The sequence below is a fragment of the Salvelinus alpinus genome, chromosome 2 (assembly GCF_045679555.1).
Source record: "Salvelinus alpinus chromosome 2, SLU_Salpinus.1, whole genome shotgun sequence".
In the NCBI taxonomy this organism is placed as follows: domain Eukaryota; kingdom Metazoa; phylum Chordata; class Actinopteri; order Salmoniformes; family Salmonidae; genus Salvelinus; species Salvelinus alpinus.
Genome location: NC_092087.1, coordinates 38,694,854 through 38,722,652, shown reverse-complemented (window position 1 = coordinate 38,722,652; position 27,799 = coordinate 38,694,854). Strand labels below are relative to the sequence as shown.

The following is a 27,799-nucleotide window of genomic DNA, read 5'->3' as shown; positions in this document are numbered from 1 at the left end:
TTTGATGATTCAGCTGACAGGTGAACATTATCTTGTAACTAGGTAAAAACAGAAAAAAGGTGTCAGTAGTATATGCTGTGTCAGAAGTAGTGTTGGGGAGAATTAACTCAGCAACAGCCTGTTTGGGCCCACAATTTCAGCTTTGCCCCCACACTGCCTCTAATTGTTACAAGTAGTAAGTTACCCAAAACCACTTTACCCACTTCTTCTTGCCTCCTCTAGAGGCAGTGATGGCAAGATTTAATTGAAAAGGTTTTGGGTTTGCGACCCATTGCAGCTGAGCCAGTGGTGCTGATTACCCAAAGTGCTTTGCTCTCGATATTGGTTTTGTACAGGAAAAAAAGGTAACATTTATTGAACAAGTACCCCACCTTGCCATTAATGACATGTAATCAAGAATCCACCAAAGTGTTAGGTAGGGGGCGGACTGCTAGACATACCAATGTAACAAAAAATAATACAGTTTGCGGAGAAGCTGTTCGAGATACTGCAAACCTTTTGAGTAGCTGTATTCTTATATTCTTGCGCAAGGACGATATCATAGCCTATGAGGTCCATCCGAGGAATGATTATTGTTGGTTGACAACTTAACCCAAAAGTCTACATTGGAATGACTTGAAATATAGTCAGAAGTAGTCTTGGGGAGAATAGTCTCAGAGACGGGGGTTTTGGTCCACACTGTCTCTAATTCTTGCAAGAAGTAAGGTACCCTTAGACACGTTATACACCTCCATTAGAGGCACCGGTGGCAAGGTTGAGTTGAATAGGTTTTGGGTTTGCGACCCATTGCAGCTGAGCCAGTGGTGCAGATTACCCAAAATGCTTTGCTCTTGATATTGTTTTTTTACTACTGGAAAAAAGGTAACATCTATTGTATAAGTACCCCACCTTGCCATGAATTACATGTAATCAAGAATCCACCAAAGTGTTAGGTAGGGGGCGAACTGCTAGACATACCAATGTAACAACACAATAATACCGTTAGTGGAGAAGCTGTGCAAGACACTGCAAACAGTTTGAGTAGCTATCCTTTGCCATTCTTTCGCAGATGCGATATCGTAGCCTATGAAGTCCATCTGAGGTGTGATTATTGCTAGTTGAAAACTTAACCCAATACCCCGCTTGGGATGATTTGAAATATAGTCAACCCTGGCAATTTTTGATAGGCTCTTGTGAGACTACTATAAATGTGGAAGAGAAGATAGTGCCAAGACAGAAAATGGGTTGAACCCAACTAATTTCCTCTATAACATTTTTGATGATTCAGCTGACAGGTGAACATTATCTTGTAACTAGGTAAAAACAGAAAAAAGGTGTCAGTAGTATATGCTGTGTCAGAAGTAGTGTTGGGGAGAATTAACTCAGCAACAGCCTGTTTGGGCCCACAATTTCAGCTTTGCCCCCACACTGCCTCTAATTGTTGCAAGTAGTAAGTTACCCAAAACCACTTTACCCACTTCTTCTTGCCTCCTCTAGAGGCAGTGATGGCAAGATTTAATTGAAAAGGTTTTGGGTTTGCGACCCATTGCAGCTGAGCCAGTGGTGCTGATTACCCAAAGTGCTTTGCTCTCGATATTGGTTTTGTACAGGAAAAAAAGGTAACATTTATTGAACAAGTACCCCACCTTGCCATTAATGACATGTAATCAAGAATCCACCAAAGTGTTAGGTAGGGGGCGGACTGCTAGACATACCAATGTAACAAAAAATAATACAGTTTGCGGAGAAGCTGTTCGAGATACTGCAAACCTTTTGAGTAGCTGTATTCTTATATTCTTGCGCAGAGACGATATCATAGCCTATGAGGTCCATCCGAGGAGTGATTATTGTTGGTTGACAACTTAACCCAAAAGTCTACATTGGAATGACTTGAAATATAGTCAGAAGTAGTCTTGGGGAGAATAGTCTCAGAAACGGGGGTTTTGGTCCACACTGTCTCTAATTCTTGCAAGAAGTAAGGTACCCTTAGACACGTTATACACCTCCATTAGAGGCACCGGTGGCAAGGTTGAGTTGAATAGGTTTTGGGTTTGCGACCCATTGCAGCTGAGCCAGTGGTGCAGATTACCCAAAATGCTTTGCTCTTGATATTGTTTTTTTACTACTGGAAAAAAGGTAACATCTATTGTATAAGTACCCCACCTTGCCATGAATTACATGTAATCAAGAATCCACCAAAGTGTTAGGTAGGGGGCGAACTGCTAGACATACCAATGTAACAACACAATAATACCGTTAGTGGAGAAGCTGTGCAAGACACTGCAAACAGTTTGAGTAGCTATCCTTTGACATTCTTTCGCAGATGCGATATCGTAGCCTGTGAAGTCCATCTGAGGTGTGATTATTGCTAGTTGAAAACTTAACCCAATACCCCGCTTGGGATGATTTGAAATATAGTCAACCCTGGCAATTTTTGATAGTCTCTTGTGAGACTACTATAAATGTGGAAGAGAAAATAGTGCCAAGACCAAAAATGGGCTGAACCCAACTAATTTCCTCTATAACATTATTGATGATTCAGCTGACAGGTGAACATTATCTTGCAACTAGGTAAAAACAGAAAAAAGGTGTCAGTAGTATATGCTGTGTCAGAAGTAGTGTTGGGGAGAATTAACTCAGCAACAGCCTGTTTGGGCCCACAATTTTAGCTTTGCCCCCACACTGCCTCTAATTGTTGCAAGTAGTAAGTTACCCAAAACCACTTTACCCACTTCTTCTTGCCTCCTCTAGAGGCAGTGATGGCAAGATTTAATTGAAAAGGTTTTGGGTTTGCGACCCATTGCAGCTGAGCCAGTGGTGCTGATTACCCAAAGTGCTTTGCTCTCGATATTGGTTTTGTACAGGAAAAAAAGGTAACATTTATTGAACAAGTACCCCACCTTGCCATTAATGACATGTAATCAAGAATCCACCAAAGTGTTAGGTAGGGGGCGGACTGCTAGACATACCAATGTAACAAAAAATAATACAGTTTGCGGAGAAGCTGTTCGAGATACTGCAAACCTTTTGAGTAGCTGTATTCTTATATTCTTGCGCAGAGACGATATCATAGCCTATGAGGTCCATCCGAGGAGTGATTATTGTTGGTTGACAACTTAACCCAAAAGTCTACATTGGAATGACTTGAAATATAGTCAGAAGTAGTCTTGGGGAGAATAGTCTCAGAAACGGGGGTTTTGGTCCACACTGTCTCTAATTCTTGCAAGAAGTAAGGTACCCTTAGACACGTTATACACCTCCATTAGAGGCACCGGTGGCAAGGTTGAGTTGAATAGGTTTTGGGTTTGCGACCCATTGCAGCTGAGCCAGTGGTGCAGATTACCCAAAATGCTTTGCTCTTGATATTGTTTTTTTACTACTGGAAAAAAGGTAACATCTATTGTATAAGTACCCCACCTTGCCATGAATTACATGTAATCAAGAATCCACCAAAGTGTTAGGTAGGGGGCGAACTGCTAGACATACCAATGTAACAACACAATAATACCGTTAGTGGAGAAGCTGTGCAAGACACTGCAAACAGTTTGAGTAGCTATTCTTTGACCTTCTTTCGCAGATGCGATATCGTAGCCTATGAAGTCCATCTGAGGTGTGATTATTGCTAGTTGAAAACTTAACCCAATACCCCGCTTGGGATGATTTGAAATATAGTCAACCCTGGCAATTTTTGATAGTCTCTTGTGAGACTACTATAAATGTGGAAGAGAAAATAGTGCCAAGACCAAAAATGGGCTGAACCCAACTAATTTCCTCTATAACATTATTGATGATTCAGCTGACAGGTGAACATTATCTTGCAACTAGGTAAAAACAGAAAAAAGGTGTCAGTAGTATATGCTGTGTCAGAAGTAGTGTTGGGGAGAATTAACTCAGCAACAGCCTGTTTGGGCCCACAATTTTAGCTTTGCCCCCACACTGCCTCTAATTGTTGCAAGTAGTAAGTTACCCAAAACCACTTTACCCACTTCTTCTTGCCCCCTCTAGAGGCAGTGATGGCAAGATTTAATTGAAAAGGTTTTGGGTTTGCGACCCATTGCAGCTGAGCCAGTGGTGCTGATTACCCAAAGTGCTTTGCTCTCGATATTGGTTTTGTACAGGAAAAAAAGGTAACATTTATTGAACAAGTACCCCACCTTGCCATTAATGACATGTAATCAAGAATCCACCAAAGTGTTAGGTAGGGGGCGGACTGCTAGACATACCAATGTAACAAAAAATAATACAGTTTGCGGAGAAGCTGTTCGAGATACTGCAAACCTTTTGAGTAGCTGTATTCTTATATTCTTGCGCAAGGACGATATCATAGCCTATGAGGTCCATCCGAGGAATGATTATTGTTGGTTGACAACTTAACCCAAAAGTCTACATTGGAATGACTTGAAATATAGTCAGAAGTAGTCTTGGGGAGAATAGTCTCAGAAACGGGGGTTTTGGTCCACACTGTCTCTAATTCTTGCAAGAAGTAAGGTACCCTTAGACACGTTATACACCTCCATTAGAGGCACCGGTGGCAAGGTTGAGTTGAATAGGTTTTGGGTTTGCGACCCATTGCAGCTGAGCCAGTGGTGCAGATTACCCAAAATGCTTTGCTCTTGATATTGTTTTTTTACTACTGGAAAAAAGGTAACATCTATTGTATAAGTACCCCACCTTGCCATGAATTACATGTAATCAAGAATCCACCAAAGTGTTAGGTAGGGGGCGAACTGCTAGACATACCAATGTAACAACACAATAATACCGTTAGTGGAGAAGCTGTGCAAGACACTGCAAACAGTTTGAGTAGCTATTCTTTGACCTTCTTTCGCAGATGCGATATCGTAGCCTATGAAGTCCATCTGAGGTGTGATTATTGCTAGTTGAAAACTTAACCCAATACCCCGCTTGGGATGATTTGAAATATAGTCAACCCTGGCAATTTTTGATAGTCTCTTGTGAGACTACTATAAATGTGGAAGAGAAAATAGTGCCAAGACCAAAAATGGGCTGAACCCAACTAATTTCCTCTATAACATTATTGATGATTCAGCTGACAGGTGAACATTATCTTGCAACTAGGTAAAAACAGAAAAAAGGTGTCAGTAGTATATGCTGTGTCAGAAGTAGTGTTGGGGAGAATTAACTCAGCAACAGCCTGTTTGGGCCCACAATTTTAGCTTTGCCCCCACACTGCCTCTAATTGTTGCAAGTAGTAAGTTACCCAAAACCACTTTACCCACTTCTTCTTGCCCCCTCTAGAGGCAGTGATGGCAAGATTTAATTGAAAAGGTTTTGGGTTTGCGACCCATTGCAGCTGAGCCAGTGGTGCTGATTACCCAAAGTGCTTTGCTCTCGATATTGGTTTTGTACAGGAAAAAAAGGTAACATTTATTGAACAAGTACCCCACCTTGCCATTAATGACATGTAATCAAGAATCCACCAAAGTGTTAGGTAGGGGGCGGACTGCTAGACATACCAATGTAACAAAAAATAATACAGTTTGCGGAGAAGCTGTTCGAGATACTGCAAACCTTTTGAGTAGCTGTATTCTTATATTCTTGCGCAAGGACGATATCATAGCCTATGAGGTCCATCCGAGGAATGATTATTGTTGGTTGACAACTTAACCCAAAAGTCTACATTGGAATGACTTGAAATATAGTCAGAAGTAGTCTTGGGGAGAATAGTCTCAGAAACGGGGGTTTTGGTCCACACTGTCTCTAATTCTTGCAAGAAGTAAGGTACCCTTAGACACGTTATACACCTCCATTAGAGGCACCGGTGGCAAGGTTGAGTTGAATAGGTTTTGGGTTTGCGACCCATTGCAGCTGAGCCAGTGGTGCAGATTACCCAAAATGCTTTGCTCTTGATATTGTTTTTTTACTACTGGAAAAAAGGTAACATCTATTGTATAAGTACCCCACCTTGCCATGAATTACATGTAATCAAGAATCCACCAAAGTGTTAGGTAGGGGGCGAACTGCTAGACATACCAATGTAACAACACAATAATACCGTTAGTGGAGAAGCTGTGCAAGACACTGCAAACAGTTTGAGTAGCTATCCTTTGACATTCTTTCGCAGATGCGATATCGTAGCCTATGAAGTCCATCTGAGGTGTGATTATTGCTAGTTGAAAACTTAACCCAATACCCCGCTTGGGATGATTTGAAATATAGTCAACCCTGGCAATTTTTGATAGTCTCTTGTGAGACTACTATAAATGTGGAAGAGAAGATAGTGCCAAGACCAAAAATGGGTTGAACCCAACTAATTATCTCTATAACATTTTTGATGATTCAGCTGACAGGTGAACATTATCTTGTAACTAGGTAAAAACTGAAAAAAGACTACTATAAATGTGGAAGAGAAAATAGTGCCAAGACCAAAAATGGGCTGAACCCAACTAATTTCCTCTATAACATTATTGATGATTCAGCTGACAGGTGAACATTATCTTGCAACTAGGTAAAAACAGAAAAAAGGTGTCAGTAGTATATGCTGTGTCAGAAGTAGTGTTGGGGAGAATTAACTCAGCAACAGCCTGTTTGGGCCCACAATTTTAGCTTTGCCCCCACACTGCCTCTAATTGTTGCAAGTAGTAAGTTACCCAAAACCACTTTACCCACTTCTTCTTGCCTCCTCTAGAGGCAGTGATGGCAAGATTTAATTGAAAAGGTTTTGGGTTTGCGACCCATTGCAGCTGAGCCAGTGGTGCTGATTACCCAAAGTGCTTTGCTTTGCTTTGAAAACTTAACCCAATACCCCGCTTGGGATGATTTGAAATATAGTCAACCCTGGCAATTTTTGATAGTCTCTTGTGAGACTACTATAAATGTGGAAGAGAAGATAGTGCCAAGACAGAAAATGGGTTGAACCCAACTAATTTCCTCTATAACATTTTTGATGATTCAGCTGACAGGTGAACATTATCTTGTAACTAGGTAAAAACTGAAAAAAGGTGTCAGTAGTATATGCTGTGTCAGAAGTAGTGTTGGGGAGAATTAACTCAGCAACAGCCTGTTTGGGCCCACAATTTCAGCTTTGCCCCCACACTGCCTCTAATTGTTGCAAGTAGTAAGTTACCCAAAACCACTTTACCCACTTCTTCTTGCCTCCTCTAGAGGCAGTGATGGCAAGATTTAATTGAAAAGGTTTTGGGTTTGCGACCCATTGCAGCTGAGCCAGTGGTGCTGATTACCCAAAGTGCTTTGCTCTCGATATTGGTTTTGTACAGGAAAAAAAGGTAACATTTATTGAACAAGTACCCCACCTTGCCATTAATGACATGTAATCAAGAATCCACCAAAGTGTTAGGTAGGGGGCGGACTGCTAGACATACCAATGTAACAAAAAATAATACAGTTTGCGGAGAAGCTGTTCGAGATACTGCAAACCTTTTGAGTAGCTGTATTCTTATATTCTTGCGCAGAGACGATATCATAGCCTATGAGGTCCATCCGAGGAGTGATTATTGTTGGTTGACAACTTAACCCAAAAGTCTACATTGGAATGACTTGAAATATAGTCAGAAGTAGTCTTGGGGAGAATAGTCTCAGAAACGGGGGTTTTGGTCCACACTGTCTCTAATTCTTGCAAGAAGTAAGGTACCCTTAGACACGTTATACACCTCCATTAGAGGCACCGGTGGCAAGGTTGAGTTGAATAGGTTTTGGGTTTGCGACCCATTGCAGCTGAGCCAGTGGTGCAGATTACCCAAAATGCTTTGCTCTTGATATTGTTTTTTTACTACTGGAAAAAAGGTAACATCTATTGTATAAGTACCCCACCTTGCCATGAATTACATGTAATCAAGAATCCACCAAAGTGTTAGGTAGGGGGCGAACTGCTAGACATACCAATGTAACAACACAATAATACCGTTAGTGGAGAAGCTGTGCAAGACACTGCAAACAGTTTGAGTAGCTATCCTTTGACATTCTTTCGCAGATGCGATATCGTAGCCTATGAAGTCCATCTGAGGTGTGATTATTGCTAGTTGAAAACTTAACCCAATACCCCGCTTGGGATGATTTGAAATATAGTCAACCCTGGCAATTTTTGATAGTCTCTTGTGAGACTACTATAAATGTGGAAGAGAAAATAGTGCCAAGACCAAAAATGGGCTGAACCCAACTAATTTCCTCTATAACATTATTGATGATTCAGCTGACAGGTGAACATTATCTTGCAACTAGGTAAAAACAGAAAAAAGGTGTCAGTAGTATATGCTGTGTCAGAAGTAGTGTTGGGGAGAATTAACTCAGCAACAGCCTGTTTGGGCCCACAATTTTAGCTTTGCCCCCACACTGCCTCTAATTGTTGCAAGTAGTAAGTTACCCAAAACCACTTTACCCACTTCTTCTTGCCTCCTCTAGAGGCAGTGATGGCAAGATTTAATTGAAAAGGTTTTGGGTTTGCGACCCATTGCAGCTGAGCCAGTGGTGCTGATTACCCAAAGTGCTTTGCTCTCGATATTGGTTTTGTACAGGAAAAAAAGGTAACATTTATTGAACAAGTACCCCACCTTGCCATTAATGACATGTAATCAAGAATCCACCAAAGTGTTAGGTAGGGGGCGGACTGCTAGACATACCAATGTAACAAAAAATAATACAGTTTGCGGAGAAGCTGTTCGAGATACTGCAAACCTTTTGAGTAGCTGTATTCTTATATTCTTGCGCAGAGACGATATCATAGCCTATGAGGTCCATCCGAGGAGTGATTATTGTTGGTTGACAACTTAACCCAAAAGTCTACATTGGAATGACTTGAAATATAGTCAGAAGTAGTCTTGGGGAGAATAGTCTCAGAAACGGGGGTTTTGGTCCACACTGTCTCTAATTCTTGCAAGAAGTAAGGTACCCTTAGACACGTTATACACCTCCATTAGAGGCACCGGTGGCAAGGTTGAGTTGAATAGGTTTTGGGTTTGCGACCCATTGCAGCTGAGCCAGTGGTGCAGATTACCCAAAATGCTTTGCTCTTGATATTGTTTTTTTACTACTGGAAAAAAGGTAACATCTATTGTATAAGTACCCCACCTTGCCATGAATTACATGTAATCAAGAATCCACCAAAGTGTTAGGTAGGGGGCGAACTGCTAGACATACCAATGTAACAACACAATAATACCGTTAGTGGAGAAGCTGTGCAAGACACTGCAAACAGTTTGAGTAGCTATCCTTTGACCTTCTTTCGCAGATGCGATATCGTAGCCTATGAAGTCCATCTGAGGTGTGATTATTGCTAGTTGAAAACTTAACCCAATACCCCGCTTGGGATGATTTGAAATATAGTCAACCCTGGCAATTTTTGATAGTCTCTTGTGAGACTACTATAAATGTGGAAGAGAAAATAGTGCCAAGACCAAAAATGGGCTGAACCCAACTAATTTCCTCTATAACATTATTGATGATTCAGCTGACAGGTGAACATTATCTTGCAACTAGGTAAAAACAGAAAAAAGGTGTCAGTAGTATATGCTGTGTCAGAAGTAGTGTTGGGGAGAATTAACTCAGCAACAGCCTGTTTGGGCCCACAATTTTAGCTTTGCCCCCACACTGCCTCTAATTGTTGCAAGTAGTAAGTTACCCAAAACCACTTTACCCACTTCTTCTTGCCTCCTCTAGAGGCAGTGATGGCAAGATTTAATTGAAAAGGTTTTGGGTTTGCGACCCATTGCAGCTGAGCCAGTGGTGCTGATTACCCAAAGTGCTTTGCTCTCGATATTGGTTTTGTACAGGAAAAAAAGGTAACATTTATTGAACAAGTACCCCACCTTGCCATTAATGACATGTAATCAAGAATCCACCAAAGTGTTAGGTAGGGGGCGGACTGCTAGACATACCAATGTAACAAAAAATAATACAGTTTGCGGAGAAGCTGTTCGAGATACTGCAAACCTTTTGAGTAGCTGTATTCTTATATTCTTGCGCAGAGACGATATCATAGCCTATGAGGTCCATCCGAGGAGTGATTATTGTTGGTTGACAACTTAACCCAAAAGTCTACATTGGAATGACTTGAAATATAGTCAGAAGTAGTCTTGGGGAGAATAGTCTCAGAAACGGGGGTTTTGGTCCACACTGTCTCTAATTCTTGCAAGAAGTAAGGTACCCTTAGACACGTTATACACCTCCATTAGAGGCACCGGTGGCAAGGTTGAGTTGAATAGGTTTTGGGTTTGCGACCCATTGCAGCTGAGCCAGTGGTGCAGATTACCCAAAATGCTTTGCTCTTGATATTGTTTTTTTACTACTGGAAAAAAGGTAACATCTATTGTATAAGTACCCCACCTTGCCATGAATTACATGTAATCAAGAATCCACCAAAGTGTTAGGTAGGGGGCGAACTGCTAGACATACCAATGTAACAACACAATAATACCGTTAGTGGAGAAGCTGTGCAAGACACTGCAAACAGTTTGAGTAGCTATCCTTTGACATTCTTTCGCAGATGCGATATCGTAGCCTATGAAGTCCATCTGAGGTGTGATTATTGCTAGTTGAAAACTTAACCCAATACCCCGCTTGGGATGATTTGAAATATATTCAACCCTGGCAATTTTTGATAGTCTCTTGTGAGACTACTATAAATGTGGAAGAGAAAATAGTGCCAAGACCAAAAATGGGCTGAACCCAACTAATTTCCTCTATAACATTATTGATGATTCAGCTGACAGGTGAACATTATCTTGCAACTAGGTAAAAACAGAAAAAAGGTGTCAGTAGTATATGCTGTGTCAGAAGTAGTGTTGGGGAGAATTAACTCAGCAACAGCCTGTTTGGGCCCACAATTTTAGCTTTGCCCCCACACTGCCTCTAATTGTTGCAAGTAGTAAGTTACCCAAAACCACTTTACCCACTTCTTCTTGCCTCCTCTAGAGGCAGTGATGGCAAGATTTAATTGAAAAGGTTTTGGGTTTGCGACCCAATGCAGCTGAGCCAGTGGTGCTGATTACCCAAAGTGCTTTGCTCTCGATATTGGTTTTGTACAGGAAAAAAAGGTAACATTTATTGAACAAGTACCCCACCTTGCCATTAATGACATGTAATCAAGAATCCACCAAAGTGTTAGGTAGGGGGCGGGTTGCTAGACATACCAATGTAACAAAAAATAATACAGTTTGCGGAGAAGCTGTTCGAGATACTGCAAACCTTTTGAGTAGCTGTATTCTTATATTCTTGCGCAGAGACGATATCATAGCCTATGAGGTCCATCCGAGGAGTGATTATTGTTGGTTGACAACTTAACCCAAAAGTCTACATTGGAATGACTTGAAATATAGTCAGAAGTAGTCTTGGGGAGAATAGTCTCAGAAACGGGGGTTTTGGTCCACACTGTCTCTAATTCTTGCAAGAAGTAAGGTACCCTTAGACACGTTATACACCTCCATTAGAGGCACCGGTGGCAAGGTTGAGTTGAATAGGTTTTGGGTTTGCGACCCATTGCAGCTGAGCCAGTGGTGCAGATTACCCAAAATGCTTTGCTCTTGATATTGTTTTTTTACTACTGGAAAAAAGGTAACATCTATTGTATAAGTACCCCACCTTGCCATGAATTACATGTAATCAAGAATCCACCAAAGTGTTAGGTAGGGGGCGAACTGCTAGACATACCAATGTAACAACACAATAATACCGTTAGTGGAGAAGCTGTGCAAGACACTGCAAACAGTTTGAGTAGCTATCCTTTGACATTCTTTCGCAGATGCGATATCGTAGCCTATGAAGTCCATCTGAGGTGTGATTATTGCTAGTTGAAAACTTAACCCAATACCCCGCTTGGGATGATTTGAAATATAGTCAACCCTGGCAATTTTTGATAGTCTCTTGTGAGACTACTATAAATGTGGAAGAGAAAATAGTGCCAAGACCAAAAATGGGCTGAACCCAACTAATTTCCTCTATAACATTATTGATGATTCAGCTGACAGGTGAACATTATCTTGCAACTAGGTAAAAACAGAAAAAAGGTGTCAGTAGTATATGCTGTGTCAGAAGTAGTGTTGGGGAGAATTAACTCAGCAACAGCCTGTTTGGGCCCACAATTTTAGCTTTGCCCCCACACTGCCTCTAATTGTTGCAAGTAGTAAGTTACCCAAAACCACTTTACCCACTTCTTCTTGCCTCCTCTAGAGGCAGTGATGGCAAGATTTAATTGAAAAGGTTTTGGGTTTGCGACCCAATGCAGCTGAGCCAGTGGTGCTGATTACCCAAAGTGCTTTGCTCTCGATATTGGTTTTGTACAGGAAAAAAAGGTAACATTTATTGAACAAGTACCCCACCTTGCCATTAATGACATGTAATCAAGAATCCACCAAAGTGTTAGGTAGGGGGCGGGTTGCTAGACATACCAATGTAACAAAAAATAATACAGTTTGCGGAGAAGCTGTTCGAGATACTGCAAACCTTTTGAGTAGCTGTATTCTTATATTCTTGCGCAGAGACGATATCATAGCCTATGAGGTCCATCCGAGGAGTGATTATTGTTGGTTGACAACTTAACCCAAAAGTCTACATTGGAATGACTTGAAATATAGTCAGAAGTAGTCTTGGGGAGAATAGTCTCAGAAACGGGGGTTTTGGTCCACACTGTCTCTAATTCTTGCAAGAAGTAAGGTACCCTTAGACACGTTATACACCTCCATTAGAGGCACCGGTGGCAAGGTTGAGTTGAATAGGTTTTGGGTTTGCGACCCATTGCAGCTGAGCCAGTGGTGCAGATTACCCAAAATGCTTTGCTCTTGATATTGTTTTTTTACTACTGGAAAAAAGGTAACATCTATTGTATAAGTACCCCACCTTGCCATGAATTACATGTAATCAAGAATCCACCAAAATGTTAGGTAGGGGGCGAACTGCTAGACATACCAATGTAACAACACAATAATACCGTTAGTGGAGAAGCTGTGCCAGACACTGCAAACAGTTTGAGTAGCTATCCTTTGTCATTCTTTCGCAGATGCGATATCGTAGCCTATAAAGTCCATCTGAGGCGTGATTATTGCTAGTTGAAAACTTAACCCAATACCCCGCTTGGGATGATTTGAAATATAGTCAACCCTGGCAATTTTTGATAGTCTCTTGTGAGACTACTATAAATGTGGAAGAGAAGATAGTGCCAAGACAGAAAATGGGTTGAACCCAACTAATTTCCTCTATAACATTTTTGATGATTCAGCTGACAGGTGAACATTATCTTGTAACTAGGTAAAAACAGAAAAAAGGTGTCAGTAGTATATGCTGTGTCAGAAGTAGTGTTGGGGAGAATTAACTCAGCAACAGCCTGTTTGGGCCCACAATTTCAGCTTTGCCCCCACACTGCCTCTAATTGTTGCAAGTAGTAAGTTACCCAAAACCACTTTACCCACTTCTTCTTGCCTCCTCTAGAGGCAGTGATGGCAAGATTTAATTGAAAAGGTTTTGGGTTTGCGACCCATTGCAGCTGAGCCAGTGGTGCTGATTACCCAAAGTGCTTTGCTCTCGATATTGGTTTTGTACAGGAAAAAAAGGTAACATTTATTGAACAAGTACCCCACCTTGCCATTAATGACATGTAATCAAGAATCCACCAAAGTGTTAGGTAGGGGGCGGACTGCTAGACATACCAATGTAACAAAAAATAATACAGTTTGCGGAGAAGCTGTTCGAGATACTGCAAACCTTTTGAGTAGCTGTATTCTTATATTCTTGCGCAGAGACGATATCATAGCCTATGAGGTCCATCCGAGGAGTGATTATTGTTGGTTGACAACTTAACCCAAAAGTCTACATTGGAATGACTTGAAATATAGTCAGAAGTAGTCTTGGGGAGAATAGTCTCAGAAACGGGGGTTTTGGTCCACACTGTCTCTAATTCTTGCAAGAAGTAAGGTACCCTTAGACACGTTATACACCTCCATTAGAGGCACCGGTGGCAAGGTTGAGTTGAATAGGTTTTGGGTTTGCGACCCATTGCAGCTGAGCCAGTGGTGCAGATTACCCAAAATGCTTTGCTCTTGATATTGTTTTTTTACTACTGGAAAAAAGGTAACATCTATTGTATAAGTACCCCACCTTGCCATGAATTACATGTAATCAAGAATCCACCAAAGTGTTAGGTAGGGGGCGAACTGCTAGACATACCAATGTAACAACACAATAATACCGTTAGTGGAGAAGCTGTGCAAGACACTGCAAACAGTTTGAGTAGCTATCCTTTGACCTTCTTTCGCAGATGCGATATCGTAGCCTATGAAGTCCATCTGAGGTGTGATTATTGCTAGTTGAAAACTTAACCCAATACCCCGCTTGGGATGATTTGAAATATAGTCAACCCTGGCAATTTTTGATAGTCTCTTGTGAGACTACTATAAATGTGGAAGAGAAAATAGTGCCAAGACCAAAAATGGGCTGAACCCAACTAATTTCCTCTATAACATTATTGATGATTCAGCTGACAGGTGAACATTATCTTGCAACTAGGTAAAAACAGAAAAAAGGTGTCAGTAGTATATGCTGTGTCAGAAGTAGTGTTGGGGAGAATTAACTCAGCAACAGCCTGTTTGGGCCCACAATTTTAGCTTTGCCCCCACACTGCCTCTAATTGTTGCAAGTAGTAAGTTACCCAAAACCACTTTACCCACTTCTTCTTGCCTCCTCTAGAGGCAGTGATGGCAAGATTTAATTGAAAAGGTTTTGGGTTTGCGACCCATTGCAGCTGAGCCAGTGGTGCTGATTACCCAAAGTGCTTTGCTCTCGATATTGGTTTTGTACAGGAAAAAAAGGTAACATTTATTGAACAAGTACCCCACCTTGCCATTAATGACATGTAATCAAGAATCCACCAAAGTGTTAGGTAGGGGGCGGACTGCTAGACATACCAATGTAACAAAAAATAATACAGTTTGCGGAGAAGCTGTTCGAGATACTGCAAACCTTTTGAGTAGCTGTATTCTTATATTCTTGCGCAGAGACGATATCATAGCCTATGAGGTCCATCCGAGGAGTGATTATTGTTGGTTGACAACTTAACCCAAAAGTCTACATTGGAATGACTTGAAATATAGTCAGAAGTAGTCTTGGGGAGAATAGTCTCAGAAACGGGGGTTTTGGTCCACACTGTCTCTAATTCTTGCAAGAAGTAAGGTACCCTTAGACACGTTATACACCTCCATTAGAGGCACCGGTGGCAAGGTTGAGTTGAATAGGTTTTGGGTTTGCGACCCATTGCAGCTGAGCCAGTGGTGCAGATTACCCAAAATGCTTTGCTCTTGATATTGTTTTTTTACTACTGGAAAAAAGGTAACATCTATTGTATAAGTACCCCACCTTGCCATGAATTACATGTAATCAAGAATCCACCAAAGTGTTAGGTAGGGGGCGAACTGCTAGACATACCAATGTAACAACACAATAATACCGTTAGTGGAGAAGCTGTGCAAGACACTGCAAACAGTTTGAGTAGCTATCCTTTGACATTCTTTCGCAGATGCGATATCGTAGCCTATGAAGTCCATCTGAGGTGTGATTATTGCTAGTTGAAAACTTAACCCAATACCCCGCTTGGGATGATTTGAAATATAGTCAACCCTGGCAATTTTTGATAGTCTCTTGTGAGACTACTATAAATGTGGAAGAGAAAATAGTGCCAAGACCAAAAGTGGGCTGAACCCAACTAATTTCCTCTATAACATTATTGATGATTCAGCTGACAGGTGAACATTATCTTGCAACTAGGTAAAAACAGAAAAAAGGTGTCAGTAGTATATGCTGTGTCAGAAGTAGTGTTGGGGAGAATTAACTCAGCAACAGCCTGTTTGGGCCCACAATTTTAGCTTTGCCCCCACACTGCCTCTAATTGTTGCAAGTAGTAAGTTACCCAAAACCACTTTACCCACTTCTTCTTGCCTCCTCTAGAGGCAGTGATGGCAAGATTTAATTGAAAAGGTTTTGGGTTTGCGACCCAATGCAGCTGAGCCAGTGGTGCTGATTACCCAAAGTGCTTTGCTCTCGATATTGGTTTTGTACAGGAAAAAAAGGTAACATTTATTGAACAAGTACCCCACCTTGCCATTAATGACATGTAATCAAGAATCCACCAAAGTGTTAGGTAGGGGGCGGGTTGCTAGACATACCAATGTAACAAAAAATAATACAGTTTGCGGAGAAGCTGTTCGAGATACTGCAAACCTTTTGAGTAGCTGTATTCTTATATTCTTGCGCAGAGACGATATCATAGCCTATGAGGTCCATCCGAGGAGTGATTATTGTTGGTTGACAACTTAACCCAAAAGTCTACATTGGAATGACTTGAAATATAGTCAGAAGTAGTCTTGGGGAGAATAGTCTCAGAAACGGGGGTTTTGGTCCACACTGTCTCTAATTCTTGCAAGAAGTAAGGTACCCTTAGACACGTTATACACCTCCATTAGAGGCACCGGTGGCAAGGTTGAGTTGAATAGGTTTTGGGTTTGCGACCCATTGCAGCTGAGCCAGTGGTGCAGATTACCCAAAATGCTTTGCTCTTGATATTGTTTTTTTACTACTGGAAAAAAGGTAACATCTATTGTATAAGTACCCCACCTTGCCATGAATTACATGTAATCAAGAATCCACCAAAATGTTAGGTAGGGGGCGAACTGCTAGACATACCAATGTAACAACACAATAATACCGTTAGTGGAGAAGCTGTGCCAGACACTGCAAACAGTTTGAGTAGCTATCCTTTGTCATTCTTTCGCAGATGCGATATCGTAGCCTATAAAGTCCATCTGAGGCGTGATTATTGCTAGTTGAAAACTTAACCCAATACCCCGCTTGGGATGATTTGAAATATAGTCAACCCTGGCAATTTTTGATAGTCTCTTGTGAGACTACTATAAATGTGGAAGAGAAGATAGTGCCAAGACAGAAAATGGGTTGAACCCAACTAATTTCCTCTATAACATTTTTGATGATTCAGCTGACAGGTGAACATTATCTTGTAACTAGGTAAAAACAGAAAAAAGGTGTCAGTAGTATATGCTGTGTCAGAAGTAGTGTTGGGGAGAATTAACTCAGCAACAGCCTGTTTGGGCCCACAATTTCAGCTTTGCCCCCACACTGCCTCTAATTGTTGCAAGTAGTAAGTTACCCAAAACCACTTTACCCACTTCTTCTTGCCTCCTCTAGAGGCAGTGATGGCAAGATTTAATTGAAAAGGTTTTGGGTTTGCGACCCATTGCAGCTGAGCCAGTGGTGCTGATTACCCAAAGTGCTTTGCTCTCGATATTGGTTTTGTACAGGAAAAAAAGGTAACATTTATTGAACAAGTACCCCACCTTGCCATTAATGACATGTAATCAAGAATCCACCAAAGTGTTAGGTAGGGGGCGGACTGCTAGACATACCAATGTAAGAAAAAATAATACAGTTTGCGGAGAAGCTGTTCGAGATACTGCAAACCTTTTGAGTAGCTGTATTCTTATATTCTTGCGCAGAGACGATATCATAGCCTATGAGGTCCATCCGAGGAGTGATTATTGTTGGTTGACAACTTAACCCAAAAGTCTACATTGGAATGACTTGAAATATAGTCAGAAGTAGTCTTGGGGAGAATAGTCTCAGAAACGGGGGTTTTGGTCCACACTGTCTCTAATTCTTGCAAGAAGTAAGGTACCCTTAGACACGTTATACACCTCCATTAGAGGCACCGGTGGCAAGGTTGAGTTGAATAGGTTTTGGGTTTGCGACACATTGCAGCTGAGCCAGTGGTGCAGATTACCCAAAATGCTTTGCTCTTGATATTGTTTTTTTAATACTGGAAAAAAGGTAACATCTATTGTATAAGTACCCCACCTTGCCATGAATTACATGTAATCAAGAATCCACCAAAGTGTTAGGTAGGGGGCGAACTGCTAGACATACCAATGTAACAACACAATAATACCGTTAGTGGAGAAGCTGTGCAAGACACTGCAAACAGTTTGAGTAGCTATCCTTTGACATTCTTTCGCAGATGCGATATCGTAGCCTATGAAGTCCATCTGAGGTGTGATTATTGCTAGTTGAAAACTTAACCCAATACCCCGCTTGGGATGATTTGAAATATAGTCAACCCTGGCAATTTTTGATAGTCTCTTGTGAGACTACTATAAATGTGGAAGAGAAAATAGTGCCAAGACCAAAAGTGGGCTGAACCCAACTAATTTCCTCTATAACATTATTGATGATTCAGCTGACAGGTGAACATTATCTTGCAACTAGGTAAAAACAGAAAAAAGGTGTCAGTAGTATATGCTGTGTCAGAAGTAGTGTTGGGGAGAATTAACTCAGCAACAGCCTGTTTGGGCCCACAATTTTAGCTTTGCCCCCACACTGCCTCTAATTGTTGCAAGTAGTAAGTTACCCAAAACCACTTTACCCACTTCTTCTTGCCTCCTCTAGAGGCAGTGATGGCAAGATTTAATTGAAAAGGTTTTGGGTTTGCGACCCAATGCAGCTGAGCCAGTGGTGCTGATTACCCAAAGTGCTTTGCTCTCGATATTGGTTTTGTACAGGAAAAAAAGGTAACATTTATTGAACAAGTACCCCACCTTGCCATTAATGACATGTAATCAAGAATCCACCAAAGTGTTAGGTAGGGGGCGGGTTGCTAGACATACCAATGTAACAAAAAATAATACAGTTTGCGGAGAAGCTGTTCGAGATACTGCAAACCTTTTGAGTAGCTGTATTCTTATATTCTTGCGCAGAGACGATATCATAGCCTATGAGGTCCATCCGAGGAGTGATTATTGTTGGTTGACAACTTAACCCAAAAGTCTACATTGGAATGACTTGAAATATAGTCAGAAGTAGTCTTGGGGAGAATAGTCTCAGAAACGGGGGTTTTGGTCCACACTGTCTCTAATTCTTGCAAGAAGTAAGGTACCCTTAGACACGTTATACACCTCCATTAGAGGCACCGGTGGCAAGGTTGAGTTGAATAGGTTTTGGGTTTGCGACCCATTGCAGCTGAGCCAGTGGTGCAGATTACCCAAAATGCTTTGCTCTTGATATTGTTTTTTTACTACTGGAAAAAAGGTAACATCTATTGTATAAGTACCCCACCTTGCCATGAATTACATGTAATCAAGAATCCACCAAAATGTTAGGTAGGGGGCGAACTGCTAGACATACCAATGTAACAACACAATAATACCGTTAGTGGAGAAGCTGTGCCAGACACTGCAAACAGTTTGAGTAGCTATCCTTTGTCATTCTTTCGCAGATGCGATATCGTAGCCTATAAAGTCCATCTGAGGCGTGATTATTGCTAGTTGAAAACTTAACCCAATACCCCGCTTGGGATGATTTGAAATATAGTCAACCCTGGCAATTTTTGATAGTCTCTTGTGAGACTACTATAAATGTGGAAGAGAAGATAGTGCCAAGACAGAAAATGGGTTGAACCCAACTAATTTCCTCTATAACATTTTTGATGATTCAGCTGACAGGTGAACATTATCTTGTAACTAGGTAAAAACAGAAAAAAGGTGTCAGTAGTATATGCTGTGTCAGAAGTAGTGTTGGGGAGAATTAACTCAGCAACAGCCTGTTTGGGCCCACAATTTCAGCTTTGCCCCCACACTGCCTCTAATTGTTGCAAGTAGTAAGTTACCCAAAACCACTTTACCCACTTCTTCTTGCCTCCTCTAGAGGCAGTGATGGCAAGATTTAATTGAAAAGGTTTTGGGTTTGCGACCCATTGCAGCTGAGCCAGTGGTGCTGATTACCCAAAGTGCTTTGCTCTCGATATTGGTTTTGTACAGGAAAAAAAGGTAACATTTATTGAACAAGTACCCCACCTTGCCATTAATGACATGTAATCAAGAATCCACCAAAGTGTTAGGTAGGGGGCGGACTGCTAGACATACCAATGTAAGAAAAAATAATACAGTTTGCGGAGAAGCTGTTCGAGATACTGCAAACCTTTTGAGTAGCTGTATTCTTATATTCTTGCGCAGAGACGATATCATAGCCTATGAGGTCCATCCGAGGAGTGATTATTGTTGGTTGACAACTTAACCCAAAAGTCTACATTGGAATGACTTGAAATATAGTCAGAAGTAGTCTTGGGGAGAATAGTCTCAGAAACGGGGGTTTTGGTCCACACTGTCTCTAATTCTTGCAAGAAGTAAGGTACCCTTAGACACGTTATACACCTCCATTAGAGGCACCGGTGGCAAGGTTGAGTTGAATAGGTTTTGGGTTTGCGACCCATTGCAGCTGAGCCAGTGGTGCAGATTACCCAAAATGCTTTGCTCTTGATATTGTTTTTTTACTACTGGAAAAAAGGTAACATCTATTGTATAAGTACCCCACCTTGCCATGAATTACATGTAATCAAGAATCCACCAAAGTGTTAGGTAGGGGGCGAACTGCTAGACATACCAATGTAACAACACAATAATACCGTTAGTGGAGAAGCTGTGCAAGACACTGCAAACAGTTTGAGTAGCTATCCTTTGACATTCTTTCGCAGATGCGATATCGTAGCCTATGAAGTCCATCTGAGGTGTGATTATTGCTAGTTGAAAACTTAACCCAATACCCCGCTTGGGATGATTTGAAATATAGTCAACCCTGGCAATTTTTGATAGTCTCTTGTGAGACTACTATAAATGTGGAAGAGAAAATAGTGCCAAGACCAAAAGTGGGCTGAACCCAACTAATTTCCTCTATAACATTATTGATGATTCAGCTGACAGGTGAACATTATCTTGCAACTAGGTAAAAACAGAAAAAAGGTGTCAGTAGTATATGCTGTGTCAGAAGTAGTGTTGGGGAGAATTAACTCAGCAACAGCCTGTTTGGGCCCACAATTTTAGCTTTGCCCCCACACTGCCTCTAATTGTTGCAAGTAGTAAGTTACCCAAAACCACTTTACCCACTTCTTCTTGCCTCCTCTAGAGGCAGTGATGGCAAGATTTAATTGAAAAGGTTTTGGGTTTGCGACCCAATGCAGCTGAGCCAGTGGTGCTGATTACCCAAAGTGCTTTGCTCTCGATATTGGTTTTGTACAGGAAAAAAAGGTAACATTTATTGAACAAGTACCCCACCTTGCCATTAATGACATGTAATCAAGAATCCACCAAAGTGTTAGGTAGGGGGCGGGTTGCTAGACATACCAATGTAACAAAAAATAATACAGTTTGCGGAGAAGCTGTTCGAGATACTGCAAACCTTTTGAGTAGCTGTATTCTTATATTCTTGCGCAGAGACGATATCATAGCCTATGAGGTCCATCCGAGGAGTGATTATTGTTGGTTGACAACTTAACCCAAAAGTCTACATTGGAATGACTTGAAATATAGTCAGAAGTAGTCTTGGGGAGAATAGTCTCAGAAACGGGGGTTTTGGTCCACACTGTCTCTAATTCTTGCAAGAAGTAAGGTACCCTTAGACACGTTATACACCTCCATTAGAGGCACCGGTGGCAAGGTTGAGTTGAATAGGTTTTGGGTTTGCGACCCATTGCAGCTGAGCCAGTGGTGCAGATTACCCAAAATGCTTTGCTCTTGATATTGTTTTTTTACTACTGGAAAAAAGGTAACATCTATTGTATAAGTACCCCACCTTGCCATGAATTACATGTAATCAAGAATCCACCAAAATGTTAGGTAGGGGGCGAACTGCTAGACATACCAATGTAACAACACAATAATACCGTTAGTGGAGAAGCTGTGCCAGACACTGCAAACAGTTTGAGTAGCTATCCTTTGTCATTCTTTCGCAGATGCGATATCGTAGCCTATAAAGTCCATCTGAGGCGTGATTATTGCTAGTTGAAAACTTAACCCAATACCCCGCTTGGGATGATTTGAAATATAGTCAACCCTGGCAATTTTTGATAGTCTCTTGTGAGACTACTATAAATGTGGAAGAGAAGATAGTGCCAAGACCAGAAAATGGGTTGAACCCAACTAATTTCCTCTATAACATTTTTGATGATTCAGCTGACAGGTGAACATTATCTTGCAACTAGGTAAAAACAGAAAAAAGGTGTCAGTAGTATATGCTGTGTCAGAAGTAGTGTTGGGGAGAATTAACTCAGCAACAGCCTGTTTGGGCCCACAATTTCAGCTTTGCCCCCACACTGCCTCTAATTGTTGCAAGTAGTAAGTTACCCAAAACCACTTTACCCACTTCTTCTTGCCTCCTCTAGAGGCAGTGATGGCAAGATTTAATTGAAAAGGTTTTGGGTTTGCGACCCATTGCAGCTGAGCCAGTGGTGCTGATTACCCAAAGTGCTTTGCTCTCGATATTGGTTTTGTACAGGAAAAAAAGGTAACATTTATTGAACAAGTACCCCACCTTGCCATTAATGACATGTAATCAAGAATCCACCAAAGTGTTAGGTAGGGGGCGGACTGCTAGACATACCAATGTAACAAAAAATAATACAGTTTGCGGAGAAGCTGTTCGAGATACTGCAAACCTTTTGAGTAGCTGTATTCTTATATTCTTGCGCAGAGACGATATCATAGCCTATGAGGTCCATCCGAGGAGTGATTATTGTTGGTTGACAACTTAACCCAAAAGTCTACATTGGAATGACTTGAAATATAGTCAGAAGTAGTCTTGGGGAGAATAGTCTCAGAAACGGGGGTTTTGGTCCACACTGTCTCTAATTCTTGCAAGAAGTAAGGTACCCTTAGACACGTTATACACCTCCATTAGAGGCACCGGTGGCAAGGTTGAGTTGAATAGGTTTTGGGTTTGCGACCCATTGCAGCTGAGCCAGTGGTGCAGATTACCCAAAATGCTTTGCTCTTGATATTGTTTTTTTACTACTGGAAAAAAGGTAACATCTATTGTATAAGGACCCCACCTTGCCATGAATTACATGTAATCAAGAATCCACCAAAGTGTTAGGTAGGGGGCGAACTGCTAGACATACCAATGTAACAACACAATAATACCGTTAGTGGAGAAGCTGTGCAAGACACTGCAAACAGTTTGAGTAGCTATCCTTTGACATTCTTTCGCAGATGCGATATCGTAGCCTATGAAGTCCATCTGAGGCGTGATTATTGCTAGTTGAAAACTTAACCCAATACCCCGCTTGGGATGATTTGAAATATAGTCAACCCTGGCAATTTTTGATAGTCTCTTGTGAGACTACTATAAATGTGGAAGAGAAGATAGTGCCAAGACCAAAAATGGGTTGAACCCAACTAATTATCTCTATAACATTTTTGATGATTCAGCTGACAGGTGAACATTATCTTGCAACTAGGTAAAAACAGAAAAAGGTGTCAGTAGTATTGCTGTGTCAGAAGTAGTGTTGGGGAGAATTAACTCAGCAACAGCCTGTTTGGGCCCACAATTTCAGCTTTGCCCCCACACTGCCTCTAATTGTTGCAAGTAGTAAGTTACCCAAAACCACTTTACCCACTTCTTCTTGCCTCCTCTAGAGGCAGTGATGGCAAGATTTAATTGAAAAGGTTTTGGGTTTGCGACCCATTGCAGCTGAGCCAGTGGTGCTGATTACCCAAAGTGCTTTGCTCTCGATATTGGTTTTGTACAGGAAAAAAAGGTAACATTTATTGAACAAGTACCCCACCTTGCCATTAATGACATGTAATCAAGAATCCACCAAAGTGTTAGGTAGGGGGCGGACTGCTAGACATACCAATGTAACAAAAAATAATACAGTTTGCGGAGAAGCTGTTCGAGATACTGCAAACCTTTTGAGTAGCTGTATTCTTATATTCTTGCGCAGAGACGATATCATAGCCTATGAGGTCCATCCGAGGAGTGATTATTGTTGGTTGACAACTTAACCCAAAAGTCTACATTGGAATGACTTGAAATATAGTCAGAAGTAGTCTTGGGGAGAATAGTCTCAGAAACGGGGGTTTTGGTCCACACTGTCTCTAATTCTTGCAAGAAGTAAGGTACCCTTAGACACGTTATACACCTCCATTAGAGGCACCGGTGGCAAGGTTGAGTTGAATAGGTTTTGGGTTTGCGACCCATTGCAGCTGAGCCAGTGGTGCAGATTACCCAAAATGCTTTGCTCTTGATATTGTTTTTTTACTACTGGAAAAAAGGTAACATCTATTGTATAAGTACCCCACCTTGCCATGAATTACATGTAATCAAGAATCCACCAAAGTGTTAGGTAGGGGGCGAACTGCTAGACATACCAATGTAACAACACAATAATACCGTTAGTGGAGAAGCTGTGCAAGACACTGCAAACAGTTTGAGTAGCTATCCTTTGACATTCTTTCGCAGATGCGATATCGTAGCCTATGAAGTCCATCTGAGGCGTGATTATTGCTAGTTGAAAACTTAACCCAATACCCCGCTTGGGATGATTTGAAATATAGTCAACCCTGGCAATTTTTGATAGTCTCTTGTGAGACTACTATAAATGTGGAAGAGAAGATAGTGCCAAGACCAAAAATGGGTTGAACCCAACTAATTATCCTCTATAACATTTTTGATGATTCAGCTGACAGGTGAACATTATCTTGCAACTAGGTAAAAACAGAAAAAAGGCTGTGCAGAAGTAGTGTTGGGGAGAATTAACTCAGCAACAGCCTGTTTGGGCCCACAATTTCAGCTTTGCCCCCACACTGCCTCTAATTGTTGCAAGTAGTAAGTTACCCAAAACCACTTTACCCACTTCTTCTTGCCTCCTCTAGAGGCAGTGATGGCAAGATTTAATTGAAAAGGTTTTGGGTTTGCGACCCATTGCAGCTGAGCCAGTGGTGCTGATTACCCAAAGTGCTTTGCTCTCGATATTGGTTTTGTACAGGAAAAAAAGGTAACATTTATTGAACAAGTACCCCACCTTGCCATTAATGACATGTAATCAAGAATCCACCAAAGTGTTAGGTAGGGGGCGGACTGCTAGACATACCAATGTAACAAAAAATAATACAGTTTGCGGAGAAGCTGTTCGAGATACTGCAAACCTTTTGAGTAGCTGTATTCTTATATTCTTGCGCAGAGACGATATCATAGCCTATGAGGTCCATCCGAGGAGTGATTATTGTTGGTTGACAACTTAACCCAAAAGTCTACATTGGAATGACTTGAAATATAGTCAGAAGTAGTCTTGGGGAGAATAGTCTCAGAAACGGGGGTTTTGGTCCACACTGTCTCTAATTCTTGCAAGAAGTAAGGTACCCTTAGACACGTTATACACCTCCATTAGAGGCACCGGTGGCAAGGTTGAGTTGAATAGGTTTTGGGTTTGCGACCCATTGCAGCTGAGCCAGTGGTGCAGATTACCCAAAATGCTTTGCTCTTGATATTGTTTTTTTACTACTGGAAAAAAGGTAACATCTATTGTATAAGGACCCCACCTTGCCATGAATTACATGTAATCAAGAATCCACCAAAGTGTTAGGTAGGGGGCGAACTGCTAGACATACCAATGTAACAACACAATAATACCGTTAGTGGAGAAGCTGTGCAAGACACTGCAAACAGTTTGAGTAGCTATCCTTTGACATTCTTTCGCAGATGCGATATCGTAGCCTATGAAGTCCATCTGAGGCGTGATTATTGCTAGTTGAAAACTTAACCCAATACCCCGCTTGGGATGATTTGAAATATAGTCAACCCTGGCAATTTTTGATAGTCTCTTGTGAGACTACTATAAATGTGGAAGAGAAGATAGTGCCAAGACCAAAAATGGGTTGAACCCAACTAATTATCTCTATAACATTTTTGATGATTCAGCTGACAGGTGAACATTATCTTGCAACTAGGTAAAAACAGAAAAAAGGTGTCAGAAGTAGTGTTGGGGAGAATTAACTCAGCAACAGCCTGTTTGGGCCCACAATTTCAGCTTTGCCCCCACACTGCCTCTAATTGTTGCAAGTAGTAAGTTACCCAAAACCACTTTACCCACTTCTTCTTGCCTCCTCTAGAGGCAGTGATGGCAAGATTTAATTGAAAAGGTTTTGGGTTTGCGACCCATTGCAGCTGAGCCAGTGGTGCTGATTACCCAAAGTGCTTTGCTCTCGGTATTGGTTTTGTACAGGAAAAAAAGGTAACATTTATTGAACAAGTACCCCACCTTGCCATTAATGACATGTAATCAAGAATCCACCAAAGTGTTAGGTAGGGGGCGGACTGCTAGACATACCAATGTAACAAAAAATAATACAGTTTGCGGAGAAGCTGTTCGAGATACTGCAAACCTTTTGAGTAGCTGTATTCTTATATTCTTGCGCAGAGACGATATCATAGCCTATGAGGTCCATCCGAGGAGTGATTATTGTTGGTTGACAACTTAACCCAAAAGTCTACATTGGAATGACTTGAAATATAGTCAGAAGTAGTCTTGGGGAGAATAGTCTCAGAAACGGGGGTTTTGGTCCACACTGTCTCTAATTCTTGCAAGAAGTAAGGTACCCTTAGACACGTTATACACCTCCATTAGAGGCACCGGTGGCAAGGTTGAGTTGAATAGGTTTTGGGTTTGCGACCCATTGCAGCTGAGCCAGTGGTGCAGATTACCCAAAATGCTTTGCTCTTGATATTGTTTTTTTACTACTGGAAAAAAGGTAACATCTATTGTATAAGGACCCCACCTTGCCATGAATTACATGTAATCAAGAATCCACCAAAGTGTTAGGTAGGGGGCGAACTGCTAGACATACCAATGTAACAACACAATAATACCGTTAGTGGAGAAGCTGTGCAAGACACTGCAAACAGTTTGAGTAGCTATCCTTTGACATTTTTTCGCAGATGCGATATCGTAGCCTATGAAGTCCATCTGAGGCGTGATTATTGCTAGTTGAAAACTTAACCCAATACCCCGCTTGGGATGATTTGAAATATAGTCAACCCTGGCAATTTTTGATAGTCTCTTGTGAGACTACTATAAATGTGGAAGAGAAGATAGTGCCAAGACCAAAAATGGGTTGAACCCAACTAATTATCCTCTATAACATTTTTGATGATTCAGCTGACAGGTGAACATTATCTTGCAACTAGGTAAAAACAGAAAAAAGGTGTCAGAAGTAGTGTTGGGGAGAATTAACTCAGCAACAGCCTGTTTGGGCCCACAATTTCAGCTTTGCCCCCACACTGCCTCTAATTGTTGCAAGTAGTAAGTTACCCAAAACCACTTTACCCACTTCTTCTTGCCTCCTCTAGAGGCAGTGATGGCAAGATTTAATTGAAAAGGTTTTGGGTTTGCGACCCATTGCAGCTGAGCCAGTGGTGCTGATTACCCAAAGTGCTTTGCTCTCGATATTGGTTTTGTACAGGAAAAAAAGGTAACATTTATTGAACAAGTACCCCACCTTGCCATTAATGACATGTAATCAAGAATCCACCAAAGTGTTAGGTAGGGGGCGGACTGCTAGACATACCAATGTAACAAAAAATAATACAGTTTGCGGAGAAGCTGTTCGAGATACTGCAAACCTTTTGAGTAGCTGTATTCTTATATTCTTGCGCAGAGACGATATCATAGCCTATGAGGTCCATCCGAGGAGTGATTATTGTTGGTTGACAACTTAACCCAAAAGTCTACATTGGAATGACTTGAAATATAGTCAGAAGTAGTCTTGGGGAGAATAGTCTCAGAAACGGGGGTTTTGGTCCACACTGTCTCTAATTCTTGCAAGAAGTAAGGTACCCTTAGACACGTTATACACCTCCATTAGAGGCACCGGTGGCAAGGTTGAGTTGAATAGGTTTTGGGTTTGCGACCCATTGCAGCTGAGCCAGTGGTGCAGATTACCCAAAATGCTTTGCTCTTGATATTGTTTTTTTACTACTGGAAAAAAGGTAACATCTATTGTATAAGTACCCCACCTTGCCATGAATTACA

At 41.3% G+C, this 27,799-nt stretch overlaps 43 non-coding genes across 43 annotated transcripts; all 43 read left to right on the top strand.

The window, feature by feature from the left end:
• The first annotated feature begins 518 nt into the window (after positions 1-518).
• LOC139568875 (U4 spliceosomal RNA) lies at positions 519-655 on the top strand. The gene has a single exon (XR_011673717.1). It is a non-coding gene; the product is annotated as a U4 spliceosomal RNA (small nuclear RNA).
• Positions 656-1,036: 381 nt separating this feature from the next.
• On the top strand, positions 1,037-1,178 carry LOC139568862 (U4 spliceosomal RNA). The gene has a single exon (XR_011673705.1). It is a non-coding gene; the product is annotated as a U4 spliceosomal RNA (small nuclear RNA).
• Positions 1,179-1,772: 594 nt separating this feature from the next.
• Positions 1,773-1,909, top strand: LOC139568901 (U4 spliceosomal RNA). Its single transcript, XR_011673744.1, has one exon. It is a non-coding gene; the product is annotated as a U4 spliceosomal RNA (small nuclear RNA).
• Positions 1,910-2,290: 381 nt separating this feature from the next.
• On the top strand, positions 2,291-2,432 carry LOC139569050 (U4 spliceosomal RNA). The gene has a single exon (XR_011673883.1). It is a non-coding gene; the product is annotated as a U4 spliceosomal RNA (small nuclear RNA).
• A 594-nt stretch (positions 2,433-3,026) lies between these two features.
• LOC139568900 (U4 spliceosomal RNA) lies at positions 3,027-3,163 on the top strand. Its single transcript, XR_011673743.1, has one exon. It is a non-coding gene; the product is annotated as a U4 spliceosomal RNA (small nuclear RNA).
• Positions 3,164-3,544: 381 nt separating this feature from the next.
• Positions 3,545-3,686, top strand: LOC139568861 (U4 spliceosomal RNA). The gene has a single exon (XR_011673704.1). It is a non-coding gene; the product is annotated as a U4 spliceosomal RNA (small nuclear RNA).
• Positions 3,687-4,280: 594 nt separating this feature from the next.
• LOC139568874 (U4 spliceosomal RNA) lies at positions 4,281-4,417 on the top strand. Its single transcript, XR_011673716.1, has one exon. It is a non-coding gene; the product is annotated as a U4 spliceosomal RNA (small nuclear RNA).
• A 381-nt stretch (positions 4,418-4,798) lies between these two features.
• Positions 4,799-4,940, top strand: LOC139568860 (U4 spliceosomal RNA). Its single transcript, XR_011673703.1, has one exon. It is a non-coding gene; the product is annotated as a U4 spliceosomal RNA (small nuclear RNA).
• Positions 4,941-5,534: 594 nt separating this feature from the next.
• On the top strand, positions 5,535-5,671 carry LOC139568873 (U4 spliceosomal RNA). The gene has a single exon (XR_011673715.1). It is a non-coding gene; the product is annotated as a U4 spliceosomal RNA (small nuclear RNA).
• Positions 5,672-6,052: 381 nt separating this feature from the next.
• Positions 6,053-6,194, top strand: LOC139568844 (U4 spliceosomal RNA). Its single transcript, XR_011673688.1, has one exon. It is a non-coding gene; the product is annotated as a U4 spliceosomal RNA (small nuclear RNA).
• Positions 6,195-7,400: 1,206 nt separating this feature from the next.
• LOC139568899 (U4 spliceosomal RNA) lies at positions 7,401-7,537 on the top strand. Its single transcript, XR_011673742.1, has one exon. It is a non-coding gene; the product is annotated as a U4 spliceosomal RNA (small nuclear RNA).
• A 381-nt stretch (positions 7,538-7,918) lies between these two features.
• On the top strand, positions 7,919-8,060 carry LOC139568843 (U4 spliceosomal RNA). Its single transcript, XR_011673687.1, has one exon. It is a non-coding gene; the product is annotated as a U4 spliceosomal RNA (small nuclear RNA).
• A 594-nt stretch (positions 8,061-8,654) lies between these two features.
• Positions 8,655-8,791, top strand: LOC139568898 (U4 spliceosomal RNA). Its single transcript, XR_011673741.1, has one exon. It is a non-coding gene; the product is annotated as a U4 spliceosomal RNA (small nuclear RNA).
• A 381-nt stretch (positions 8,792-9,172) lies between these two features.
• On the top strand, positions 9,173-9,314 carry LOC139568859 (U4 spliceosomal RNA). Its single transcript, XR_011673702.1, has one exon. It is a non-coding gene; the product is annotated as a U4 spliceosomal RNA (small nuclear RNA).
• A 594-nt stretch (positions 9,315-9,908) lies between these two features.
• On the top strand, positions 9,909-10,045 carry LOC139568897 (U4 spliceosomal RNA). The gene has a single exon (XR_011673740.1). It is a non-coding gene; the product is annotated as a U4 spliceosomal RNA (small nuclear RNA).
• Positions 10,046-10,426: 381 nt separating this feature from the next.
• On the top strand, positions 10,427-10,568 carry LOC139568849 (U4 spliceosomal RNA). The gene has a single exon (XR_011673693.1). It is a non-coding gene; the product is annotated as a U4 spliceosomal RNA (small nuclear RNA).
• A 594-nt stretch (positions 10,569-11,162) lies between these two features.
• Positions 11,163-11,299, top strand: LOC139568896 (U4 spliceosomal RNA). Its single transcript, XR_011673739.1, has one exon. It is a non-coding gene; the product is annotated as a U4 spliceosomal RNA (small nuclear RNA).
• Positions 11,300-11,680: 381 nt separating this feature from the next.
• LOC139568842 (U4 spliceosomal RNA) lies at positions 11,681-11,822 on the top strand. The gene has a single exon (XR_011673686.1). It is a non-coding gene; the product is annotated as a U4 spliceosomal RNA (small nuclear RNA).
• A 594-nt stretch (positions 11,823-12,416) lies between these two features.
• LOC139568895 (U4 spliceosomal RNA) lies at positions 12,417-12,553 on the top strand. Its single transcript, XR_011673738.1, has one exon. It is a non-coding gene; the product is annotated as a U4 spliceosomal RNA (small nuclear RNA).
• Positions 12,554-12,934: 381 nt separating this feature from the next.
• LOC139568854 (U4 spliceosomal RNA) lies at positions 12,935-13,076 on the top strand. The gene has a single exon (XR_011673697.1). It is a non-coding gene; the product is annotated as a U4 spliceosomal RNA (small nuclear RNA).
• Positions 13,077-13,670: 594 nt separating this feature from the next.
• Positions 13,671-13,807, top strand: LOC139568894 (U4 spliceosomal RNA). The gene has a single exon (XR_011673737.1). It is a non-coding gene; the product is annotated as a U4 spliceosomal RNA (small nuclear RNA).
• A 381-nt stretch (positions 13,808-14,188) lies between these two features.
• On the top strand, positions 14,189-14,330 carry LOC139568858 (U4 spliceosomal RNA). Its single transcript, XR_011673701.1, has one exon. It is a non-coding gene; the product is annotated as a U4 spliceosomal RNA (small nuclear RNA).
• A 594-nt stretch (positions 14,331-14,924) lies between these two features.
• Positions 14,925-15,061, top strand: LOC139568893 (U4 spliceosomal RNA). The gene has a single exon (XR_011673736.1). It is a non-coding gene; the product is annotated as a U4 spliceosomal RNA (small nuclear RNA).
• Positions 15,062-15,442: 381 nt separating this feature from the next.
• On the top strand, positions 15,443-15,584 carry LOC139568841 (U4 spliceosomal RNA). The gene has a single exon (XR_011673685.1). It is a non-coding gene; the product is annotated as a U4 spliceosomal RNA (small nuclear RNA).
• A 594-nt stretch (positions 15,585-16,178) lies between these two features.
• On the top strand, positions 16,179-16,315 carry LOC139568892 (U4 spliceosomal RNA). Its single transcript, XR_011673735.1, has one exon. It is a non-coding gene; the product is annotated as a U4 spliceosomal RNA (small nuclear RNA).
• A 381-nt stretch (positions 16,316-16,696) lies between these two features.
• LOC139568852 (U4 spliceosomal RNA) lies at positions 16,697-16,838 on the top strand. The gene has a single exon (XR_011673696.1). It is a non-coding gene; the product is annotated as a U4 spliceosomal RNA (small nuclear RNA).
• Positions 16,839-17,432: 594 nt separating this feature from the next.
• On the top strand, positions 17,433-17,569 carry LOC139568891 (U4 spliceosomal RNA). The gene has a single exon (XR_011673734.1). It is a non-coding gene; the product is annotated as a U4 spliceosomal RNA (small nuclear RNA).
• Positions 17,570-17,950: 381 nt separating this feature from the next.
• LOC139568840 (U4 spliceosomal RNA) lies at positions 17,951-18,092 on the top strand. Its single transcript, XR_011673684.1, has one exon. It is a non-coding gene; the product is annotated as a U4 spliceosomal RNA (small nuclear RNA).
• Positions 18,093-18,686: 594 nt separating this feature from the next.
• LOC139568890 (U4 spliceosomal RNA) lies at positions 18,687-18,823 on the top strand. The gene has a single exon (XR_011673733.1). It is a non-coding gene; the product is annotated as a U4 spliceosomal RNA (small nuclear RNA).
• Positions 18,824-19,204: 381 nt separating this feature from the next.
• On the top strand, positions 19,205-19,346 carry LOC139568851 (U4 spliceosomal RNA). Its single transcript, XR_011673695.1, has one exon. It is a non-coding gene; the product is annotated as a U4 spliceosomal RNA (small nuclear RNA).
• Positions 19,347-19,940: 594 nt separating this feature from the next.
• On the top strand, positions 19,941-20,077 carry LOC139568889 (U4 spliceosomal RNA). Its single transcript, XR_011673732.1, has one exon. It is a non-coding gene; the product is annotated as a U4 spliceosomal RNA (small nuclear RNA).
• Positions 20,078-20,458: 381 nt separating this feature from the next.
• LOC139568839 (U4 spliceosomal RNA) lies at positions 20,459-20,600 on the top strand. The gene has a single exon (XR_011673683.1). It is a non-coding gene; the product is annotated as a U4 spliceosomal RNA (small nuclear RNA).
• Positions 20,601-21,194: 594 nt separating this feature from the next.
• Positions 21,195-21,331, top strand: LOC139568888 (U4 spliceosomal RNA). Its single transcript, XR_011673730.1, has one exon. It is a non-coding gene; the product is annotated as a U4 spliceosomal RNA (small nuclear RNA).
• A 381-nt stretch (positions 21,332-21,712) lies between these two features.
• LOC139568850 (U4 spliceosomal RNA) lies at positions 21,713-21,854 on the top strand. The gene has a single exon (XR_011673694.1). It is a non-coding gene; the product is annotated as a U4 spliceosomal RNA (small nuclear RNA).
• Positions 21,855-22,449: 595 nt separating this feature from the next.
• Positions 22,450-22,586, top strand: LOC139568887 (U4 spliceosomal RNA). Its single transcript, XR_011673729.1, has one exon. It is a non-coding gene; the product is annotated as a U4 spliceosomal RNA (small nuclear RNA).
• A 381-nt stretch (positions 22,587-22,967) lies between these two features.
• LOC139569019 (U4 spliceosomal RNA) lies at positions 22,968-23,109 on the top strand. Its single transcript, XR_011673855.1, has one exon. It is a non-coding gene; the product is annotated as a U4 spliceosomal RNA (small nuclear RNA).
• Positions 23,110-23,701: 592 nt separating this feature from the next.
• Positions 23,702-23,838, top strand: LOC139568886 (U4 spliceosomal RNA). The gene has a single exon (XR_011673728.1). It is a non-coding gene; the product is annotated as a U4 spliceosomal RNA (small nuclear RNA).
• A 381-nt stretch (positions 23,839-24,219) lies between these two features.
• Positions 24,220-24,361, top strand: LOC139569008 (U4 spliceosomal RNA). Its single transcript, XR_011673844.1, has one exon. It is a non-coding gene; the product is annotated as a U4 spliceosomal RNA (small nuclear RNA).
• Positions 24,362-24,940: 579 nt separating this feature from the next.
• LOC139568885 (U4 spliceosomal RNA) lies at positions 24,941-25,077 on the top strand. The gene has a single exon (XR_011673727.1). It is a non-coding gene; the product is annotated as a U4 spliceosomal RNA (small nuclear RNA).
• A 381-nt stretch (positions 25,078-25,458) lies between these two features.
• On the top strand, positions 25,459-25,600 carry LOC139568997 (U4 spliceosomal RNA). Its single transcript, XR_011673834.1, has one exon. It is a non-coding gene; the product is annotated as a U4 spliceosomal RNA (small nuclear RNA).
• Positions 25,601-26,176: 576 nt separating this feature from the next.
• On the top strand, positions 26,177-26,313 carry LOC139568884 (U4 spliceosomal RNA). Its single transcript, XR_011673726.1, has one exon. It is a non-coding gene; the product is annotated as a U4 spliceosomal RNA (small nuclear RNA).
• A 381-nt stretch (positions 26,314-26,694) lies between these two features.
• On the top strand, positions 26,695-26,836 carry LOC139568963 (U4 spliceosomal RNA). Its single transcript, XR_011673803.1, has one exon. It is a non-coding gene; the product is annotated as a U4 spliceosomal RNA (small nuclear RNA).
• Positions 26,837-27,413: 577 nt separating this feature from the next.
• On the top strand, positions 27,414-27,550 carry LOC139568883 (U4 spliceosomal RNA). The gene has a single exon (XR_011673725.1). It is a non-coding gene; the product is annotated as a U4 spliceosomal RNA (small nuclear RNA).
• The last annotated feature ends 249 nt before the right edge of the window (positions 27,551-27,799 follow it).